The 9,453-nt window shown below is 42.3% G+C and overlaps 1 long non-coding RNA gene across 2 annotated transcripts in view; it reads left to right on the top strand.

The window, feature by feature from the left end:
• Nucleotides 1–8,912: 8,912 nt before the first annotated feature.
• The window catches only part of LOC113975651, a 2,557-nt gene continuing 2,016 nt past the window's right edge, over nt 8,913–9,453 (top strand). For both annotated transcript variants that reach the window (XR_003536869.1, XR_003536870.1), the window contains exons 1-2: nt 8,913–8,951; nt 9,211–9,316. This is a non-coding gene — a long non-coding RNA (uncharacterized LOC113975651). The remainder of the gene's footprint in view (nt 8,952–9,210; nt 9,317–9,453) is intronic.

The following is a 9,453-nucleotide window of genomic DNA, read 5'->3' as shown; positions in this document are numbered from 1 at the left end:
TTTACTTTCTCGAAAAATAACATTTTTGTTTGGCTGTGAAACAGAGGAAATCAAGAGTGAAAAAAAGCTCAATAAACAGCCATTTTATTACTGTTGCTAGAAATAAAATAAGGGCAAGGGAGACTTGGCCACTGTTTTATTGTAGCAGTGAATTCACTTCTTTTGTTTAAGTGTCTGTCACATTAGTAGAAAAATACAGATCACTCCAAAGTGTGTATACTGGCAGTGACTATGCCCATTTTTCATTTTAAATAACTTTCAACTGTTCTTTCCTTTCCCCAGCTGGAGGTGGCATGCTGGTATAGGTAGGGGTGCAAAACGAAAGCAACATCTTTTTGTGGGCTTTAGGTGAGAGTCTGGCACAAGTACCTCCCTGTGGCTTTGCTCAATTCACACTGTAATACATTCTCCGTTTAATTGAAAGAATTAAAATGAAAAGAATTGGCTCGGATATATATGCTTTATTTAATACTGCCACATTATGTTAAACCTAATAACAAATGAAATTATTCCCAAATCACTTCTCACTATTGAATGTGTGTTTTGTGAACTGAAATGAATTAACTGTGAAGTCACTTTGCATCAGTGTTTTTGTATGTCAAACATTTCTCTCTCTCCCACAATGCTGAAATGATGGCTCATAAGTCATTCCTAGTAGATATATGCAAGTTTAACTGGATTAGTTGAGGATTGAAGCAACTTTAAAATGGGCTTGCGGAATACTTGGTTTCTAATAAATATGATGTTTACACCATAAACAATAATAAGCTTTTGTATAATATACATATTTGGGAGATGAACTTGAAAAAGGTCTTCTAATCATAGAAGACATATAGGAATTAGGATAGAAATGAACTCAATAATAAAATTTAAACAGGAGTTAGATTCCTCCAAAGTATGGTGCATGCTTACACACAATGGCTCTGTACCACTGGCTGTTAAATTAACCTGTAATGTCCTTCTGTATTTTAAATAATACCAGATGAGACCACCGTTCTTCCTCTCTGTGACACCAGTGGAGCTGCTTACAGAGCAAGGTGCTGCACTTGGGTTGGGGCAACCCTGTTGTCAATCCAGGCTGGGGGATGAACAGGTCAAGAGCAGCCCTGGGGAGAAGGACTTGGGGGTGCTGGTGGATGGGGGGCTGGACATGACACGGCAATGGGCGCTTCCAGCCCAGAAAGCCAAATGTGTCCTGGGCTGCATCAAAAGCAGCCTGGTCAGCATGTCAGGGAGGGGATTCTGCCCCTCTGCTCTGCTCTGGTGAGACCCCACCTGCAGTGCTGCCTCCAGCTCTGGGGTCTTCAGCACAGGAAGGACATTGACCTGGTGGAGCCAGTCCAGAGGAGGCCACCAAATTGATCAGTGGGATGGAGCACTTCTCCTATGAGGAAAGGCTGAGAGAATTGGGATTATTCAGCCTGGAAAAGAGAAGGCTTTGGGGGTGACCTACATTGCAACCTTCCAGTACCTGAAGGGAGCCTACAAAAAAGATATAGAGGGACTTTTTTACAAGAGCATGTGGTGACAGGATAAGGGGGAATACTTTCAAACTGAAAGAGAGTAGGTTTAGATTAAATATTAGGAAAAAATTCTTTACTGTGAGGGTGGTGAGATACTAGAACAAGTTACCCAGAGAAGCTGTGGATGCCCCATCCCTGGAAGTGTTCAAGGCCAGGCTGGATGGGGCTTTGAACAATCTGATCTAGTAGAAGGTGTCCTGGCCCATAGCAGGGGGATTGGAACTGAATGATAGTTAAATGTTCCTTCCAACCCAAATCATTCTATGATTCTATGATTTAAAACACTACCAACTGTATGGAAAAGCAGCAGAATATGGCAAAAATGGGCTGCAAAGTTATATTAAAATGGCAAGCAAGAGCATCCATAATATTATGGTAGTGACTATATGCATATTTTTTTCTTCAAAATCTTTCTGTTTTTTCATTATGTTTTTCATGTACATTTCTAAGTTTTTAGTGGTTTTGAACCCTGATTCATAGCCCTGATCTTTGCCTTGCCCCCACTGTAGCTGCTGACAGACTTTGGTTCAGAAGTTTGGGCTCAGGCTGCTGGTGGGAAATTCTCACAGGGACTGAACTTTGTTGAAAGGCTATCTGAATTAAATTATTTATAATGAGCATGCCTGGCAACTGGAGTCTTGTAGTGCTAACCACTGGCTGGGGGTGTGAAATGAATACATTATATTCAAATGAGGGGAAGAAGTCATGATGTTTGTGCAGCACACACCGTTTGCCAATCCATGGCATTTGCATTCTGTGCCTCTTTGGCTTAAATGTTTATACCTTAACAGATATTTTCTCAAGATTGAGAGACCACCTGATGTAATAGCAAGTAATCTGTACTGAACCTGAGAGTCAACTGATTACCAGGCTTGCTTGAATTACTATATGCTATTACAGTATTTTAGGAACCTGTAATATCCACCATTACTTTCTCTTGTGAGAGTTCTTAGACTGACTTGCCGTTGCCATTTTTCCCTCTTCGGCAAATAAATATCGTGGTGTATCCAATACAATCAGCGGAGTGTAACCAGAGTGTATGAATTTTTTTTGCACAGATAATTAAAGCCCAGTGTTCTCCACTGTAACAATTAGAAGTACTTGAGAAAACAATGACAAGGTCATCCCGCGAATGCAGCCATCAATCAGGGAATTCGCTGCCTTAATAAAACAATAACTCACTTGTTTAGAAACCAACGCACAAAGGAAGCGACAACAAAATTGTTTCCTTGGACATATGTTCCCTTAACCGCATAAATGTGGAGCAATAGCACATATAGTATGTTTAGCTAATTAAGACCTATTTCTCCCATCTGCCCCATGTACCTGGAGCTGTGGCTAAATCTTTATGTCGGAATAGAAAAGGCCACTTGGACTGTGTGGGAGTCTCCCTTTTCCTTTGGGAGTGATGTCATGGCACCTATGCTCTAGGGACAGCCCTGACCCGGGGTGGTGCATGCTGTGTTTCCCCAGCAGCACCCACAGCAGACAGGACCGGACTCTTGGGTATGCACGAATGTGACTCAGTTGTCCAGCATCACCTGCTGCCACATAGTTACACACAAATTGATGGTCAGACATGGCCTTGGATTGGAAAGGGAGATTTTTGAGCATATTTAGTGCCATAGTGTGGGATCAGGATCTGCCTTTCTGTAATCTGAATAGACTGTGGGTCATGCTGGGTGATGCATGACAGGGACATGTATCATGGACTTGTCCTTTTCTTGGCTCAGTGTGGACACTTCAGCTGCATCTCTCTGGCCCTTGAAAGCCAAATTCTTGGGCTGTTCATGGCATCAGAGTCTATGCCGGAAGGACACTTCACAGAGGCAAAGGAAGGATGCTCACACCCTGTGCTGCCTTTCAGGGTGTGCCCTCATGAAATCTGAATTTCCTCACCCCTTGGAGTGACCCCACAGGTACAGAGCACACAAGTCTCTGTGGCTTCATGTATTACACTACTGCCCCCACAGTGCATGGTGGGTTACTTCCAAATCTCTGCTCGTGTACAAGGCAAGGCAGGAAGCTCATTAACAGAGAGACATCTGGGCCGGTGCATTCCGAGCTCCAAAGACCACTGGGCTCACTGCTTTTCCCAAGCAAGTTGTTCCCTGACAGGAGCAGAAGCTGCCTTTGTGAGAGACTGAAATGTTAGTGGTCAATGGCCCAAACAATCGGCATCTGCAAAAGCAGCAGAGCTTTGCTGAGGATGTGCAAAGTAACTGCCCTGGTACAGAGGGGATGTGCACCCACCACTGGAGGCCACAAGCTGGGTTTTGAGCCAGATAAGGAAAGAGACTGATAAGAAGCAGATCCTCCCAGGTGGGATAATGCTTTTTATCATGCCACCGTCCTCCCTTACACAACTGGCTCAGGTGTGAAAACTCCCCTCCAAAGGGAGGTATCGGGACATTCACACGTAGGCCTGAAGGTGCTCCTCCCTTCTGATGGGGCATGGCTGGCTCAGCTGTGCTGCTGTGAGGGGCAGCTGTCACGCCTTAGAAGGTGCCAAGACCCTGCAAAGTGCCCCCAGACTGATTTCTGGAGCTTTCCACCAGAGGACTGCACATGATCCACAGTGTTGCATCAGACCGTGTAAAACTCCCTCCCCCGAGGGGAGGTATCTGAGTGTTCCACCTGAACCTGGGCATGTATTAACCCATTGAAATTCGTGTTTCAGGCCTTCCTCCACCGCTGATGGCTCAAGACTATGACCATCACGCCAACCAGCAGGCATCTAAATTGCAACAATCAAGCCTCATGGCTGGATTCACGGGTGGTGGTATCTTTCTACTCTTATCCTTTATTTTTCTTTCTTTCTTTTCCTTATACATATTCCAAAGTGTTATTTTTATGCTTTTATATTGTTATATTTCTATAGATAATAATGACCCAAAGAGCTACATACCTGCTTCCTATTGCAACCAAATTATTCTCAAATAAATCCTACATATATATATTTATAAACACCGATAATTCAGTGCCATTTCACTCTAATCTACCTCAAGTGATCTATTAATAAGAACCTGAGTTACTCTCACCTTCAAGGGTGGTTGTAACAGCCTAGCAATAAAAAGTTGTGTCCGACTCCATGAGGAGTGCAGCAAGTCATACCTCTCCTGGCCAAAACTAAGAATGGTTGAGTGCTAGTGGTATTATCACACCATTTTATTTCCTGATTTGGACTTCCTTGCTTTATTTATCCATGTACTGCCCTAGTGCTTTGTCTCAAATGGAACTGCTTGGTCTGTGCTCTGTGGGCTGTGTGGTAAAGACACCTGGAGAGAAAGAAGGGTGGTCTTATCTGGTACTATCAAAATACAAAAGTGAAGCTTAAAAAACCAGCTGAGTACCATGTTATTCAGGTGAAAGTAGACTGATCCATAGGACAATGGATGTGTTGAAGGCCAAATATTGAGTCGGTAAAGAAAACACACATTTTCCTTTTGGTGGAGGTTGCTGACTGCCACTGAACAACTTTTCAAAACAATATGAACGTGAGTTACCTCCTGATACCCATGTCTTGGCAATGGTGAAATGTACCATCCCTGTACAGAACTTTTTAACTTGTAAGTTTACTTTTAAAATGATTTTTCATTTTGAAAATCTGGTATTGTCTTATTTAAAATAGAAAGAGGGGGAAATACAATGAAATGTTTAATTTGAGCCAAAGCACTTGTGGGGTGTGACTCATACATAATATGTGTGTTAATCAGCTAATAATACACAGTTCACACCTTCACTTCCCACTTTTCAGCCCTGACCTCACTGACCTCAATTTTCTCATTGACTTCCTTGCAACTGGTCAGGCTGAGAGTTTGCTGTTAGAAAAGCTTGTGTACAAACTTGTAACTTCCACTGTTTGAGCACAGGGGAAGAAGTAGAGAATGTAATTGTGAAAGGGAAGTCTGGTTTCTTTTCTGTAACTATTGTAGAATTAACTGATGTTTTTAATTTATTTTTATGAACATGATTATAAACTGATATCTCAGAGACTGAAAACTGCTTTTATGTTATATACAAGTAGCTACAAAGGCAATTTCGCTGGCTTCTATGTTTAATCATTTGCATTTATACTCATTACTGCATACATATGGCAGAACTGAAGTGCAGAACTGTATTTCTAAGGCAACGGTAATTTTTTCAGACACTAATTAAGCCTATTAAAAGTACAGATCTTCTCACGCTCTCATTCACAGAATAAAGGCAGCAAAGCAGACAACTTGGTATGTTGGGTAGGAAATTATTATTGTTTTATGTCATGCATTTGCAAATATGTCTTCTTGAACTACTCAAGGCCAAATTCTATGAGGCTTTCTTGGACTGGACATTGGGAAATTGAGAGAGAGCCGTGGCTGTAGTGATGGATCAGCTGTGCAGATGACCTTGGCTTTACAAGCTCCCTCAGCTCCACAGACCCTTTGAGTGCTGTATTTGTTCCAGGCACTCTTAGGTCATCATATCCTTCATGGCTGTGTGAGAATATTGTCCCCCAAAGAAGCCACAAAAGAGTTCAAGAAGGGTTTTAACTTTGCTTCTGGTGAGTGATACAGCAGCCAAGAGCTGCTGACTTCGCAGGGTCCGTCAAAAACACAGGCCTGCAAGTGCACAGCGATAGTAGCTGTAGGTACTGCTGTGCTGTTCCCAGAGGCCCTCCCAGCCCTGAAGAACTGGAATGTCATTAATAGCCCACTGTTATTTTTTGGCGAGGCGCTGAACTGCTGGCTGCATCTATATTTAGTGGTGGTGTAGCTTAAATCAAAGCCCTGACGTTATTAGCAGCAGCATGGACATTTAATTGGATTTAAGAAACACGCTCCAGGCCAGCCTCTCTTCTCAGTTACACCTGGGCAGCTCTGCTCGGACATGTGGGTTTGTCTTCTGGTTTTCAGAGCTGAGTTTGACCAAATATGTGTCTAAATGATGATATTCCATTAATCTCCAAGGAAACTCAGATTTTAAAAATGCACTCTCAGTTTACGTTGGGGCACAGTAGTGGGCACCGTGGCCTGTGGACTTGAACTGTGTATCCAAAATGTAGGCTTATAGGATAATAGGATAATTCAGGTTAGAAGGGAACTGAGGAGGTCTCTAGTCCAACCTCCTGATCAAAGCAAGGTTGTATCTGAGGTCAGACCAGTTTGCTCACAGCTTTATCCTGTCTTTCTTTGAAAACTTCCAAGGACGGAGGTATGTCCTCCCTGGGTAACTATTCTCCTGCTGGACCATCCCTGTGAAAAAGCTCCTGCTCATTTCCTGTCTACCTTTTCACATCTTGTGCCTATTTTCTCTCATTCTCCCACCATGGAATTCTATGAAGCATCCAGCTCCATCATTTTGATGAACTCATCGTGGTACTAGGAAGGCTATAATTCACACTAATCCCAAAGGACAGGTGGGGATTGCATCTAGACTCTCTTTACCTCAAAAGGTTGGACTTGCTCTCCTCTAGTTTACTCCTACTCTCTTTGATTCCAAGTGATTTCTTTCCGAATGTCCTGTCAAAGGTCAGGCAGAACTGCTGTGGAGGTGGAGACCTGCTTCCAAGTGGGACTGTAAAATTCCAGAAGGGATATTTTCAGTGTCCCTATATATGTTTCTCCTTTGAGATGTCTTTCAGGTCTTTTGGGGCTTGTTTAAGTGCCCTAAGCACACACAACTCTTGAGGATTTTGACATGATCTTTCCCAGCTGAAACTGGAATGAAAACTTGGGAATGACGGTCTCAGTTCAGCAAAGCCTTTAAGATGCTCCAAATTGCTTTGCAGGGCCGGGGAAGGCTGAAGTATCCACTTTAATCCAAAACCTTTATTTAAACACTTCACCAGTGTGTGCCCTAAACCTGTGGACTGTGAGCATGCAGGCTGTGTCATAATGTGGGGTTTTTTCTTATGTCATATGATAAGGAAAAAAAAGGTATTGCTTTTTAAATTTAGATCACTGTTTTTAGAACAGACCACATTATAGAAGGGGTTTTTTTGCTATAGAAGTGTCAACTCATTACATAGATAAGAACGTCAATCTGTTTATGACTTTTTCTCTGACAAATATAACAAGAATTTCCTGCTATCTTGGAAATTAGTGATCTTCTTTGGCCTGAGATTCAGTTATGTTGACCTCCCTGTCATAACCCTGCCTATATTTCCAAAGTGTATGTTTTTCCCTGTCACAGAACCACAGAGACAGAACTAGCTTTACATAGTTCATGGGGAAAAAAAAAAAGAAAAAAAAAGATACTGTTGTGACAGAACAGATGCTGTATAGAAAGGATTGCTTACAGATACATTGTAAGTTAATCACATCTTTTCTAAAGTATATAGAAAATTTCTCGTTAATGTCTGAAATGAAATACTTATTATTACAGGAAATTAAATTACTTACAACATTTTTTTTCACAGCCTCTCACTCTCAACACACACTCCTTTTTGCATACACATATACACACACATAACTATTGTTAATTAAGACTGTCTCCATTATGAGGCTAATTAACAATTAGCATAAACATAATTAGCTAATGCTGACATTTAACTCATTACATTGTTTAAATAATTTTCAGAAATTGCCCTTAGTGGCATTCTGTCATACTGAAATAATGGCAGCACTTTGTCATGTAAATTAAATGACATTTGTGTTGTTTCCTCTCTAACTCATGCATGGAAGAATCCTTTTTTTAATTTGAACTACATTCAGTTCAGAATCCGAGGTGATTCCTAAAACTTGAGCTACAACATGTGCTCCTTGCATACCCTCCATAAGTAGCCTTGGTGACCTGCATCCTTTTCCTTCTGGAAGTCCCCTTGATCTCTCTTTCCTGAGTGCTGCCCACAGATGATTCCAACCCTCTAGTTTGTCCTTGTGAGATTCCACCAGGAGTCCAGCTTTGGGATCCTCAGCATAGGAAAGACATGGACCTGTTGAAGTGAGTCCAGAGGAGGGCTGGAGCACCTCTGCTGCGGAGACAGGCTGAGAGAGAGGGAGTTGTTCAGCCTGGAGAAGTGAAGGTTCCAGAGAGACCTTATTTTGGCCTTCCAGTACTTAAAGGGAGCCTGTAAGACAGTGGAGGACAGACCTTTTAGGAAGGTCTGCTGTGATAGGTCAAGGGTAATGGTATAAAATAAAGGAGGGTAGATACAGAATAGATATAAAGAAAAAAATATTATGATGAGGGTGGTGAAACATCGGAAAAGGTTGCTCAGAGAAGTGATGGATGCCTTGTCCTTGGAAACATTCAAGGTCAGGCTGGATTGGGCTCTCAGCAACCTGGTCTACTGGAGATTGTCCCTGGTCACTGCAGGAATTGGACTAGATGGTGGTTAAAAGTCTCTTCCAACACAAACAGTTCCATGATTCTGTGATCTGTGGGCAAACAGCTCCATGTGCTCTGTGACTCAGCTCCCTGTCTGAGGGCCAGAGGAGTGGCATGAGGGTACAAACCTTTAGTGACACTCAGATATTGAGACAAAGATACACCCACGTATTTATCCATTCTCCAGAGGGGTGAAAAATCTTTTCTACATACAATCCGTGTCATAACTTTGAAGTGTAGTATTTCCAACAAAATATCAGCAGGCCACAAGATTTTTCAGTGGAGTATGGCTAATACAATGAGGAGAGAGGCCAGGTTGGCATGAGAGGAGTTAAAAGTTCAATGATTATTCACACTGTGCTGTGTTGTGCCGTGACAGCTGAAGGAGGAATGGCCTTTTCTGTAATATACAGGTTTTGAGGGTGCAATTTGGACCACCAAGAGGCTGAGCACTGGAGATTTGCTGCAGAATTCTTGGATTTTAGGTATTTGCTGCAAGATATTTTATTCCACAGCCCAGCCTACCTTCAGGAATTGGTACTTGTGGTGGCAGGGAAGGGGAACAGTGTAAAGCTCTGAATCTTTACAGTTCTTCTCTATAATGGATTCATAGGTATTTGTA

This window comes from Neopelma chrysocephalum, unplaced genomic scaffold (genome assembly GCF_003984885.1).
Source record: "Neopelma chrysocephalum unplaced genomic scaffold, ASM398488v2 Primary Assembly neopelma1_142, whole genome shotgun sequence".
Lineage (NCBI taxonomy): Eukaryota > Metazoa > Chordata > Aves > Passeriformes > Pipridae > Neopelma > Neopelma chrysocephalum.
Note: the sequence above shows the minus strand (reverse complement) of the source record. Positions and strands in the feature narration are given on the sequence as shown.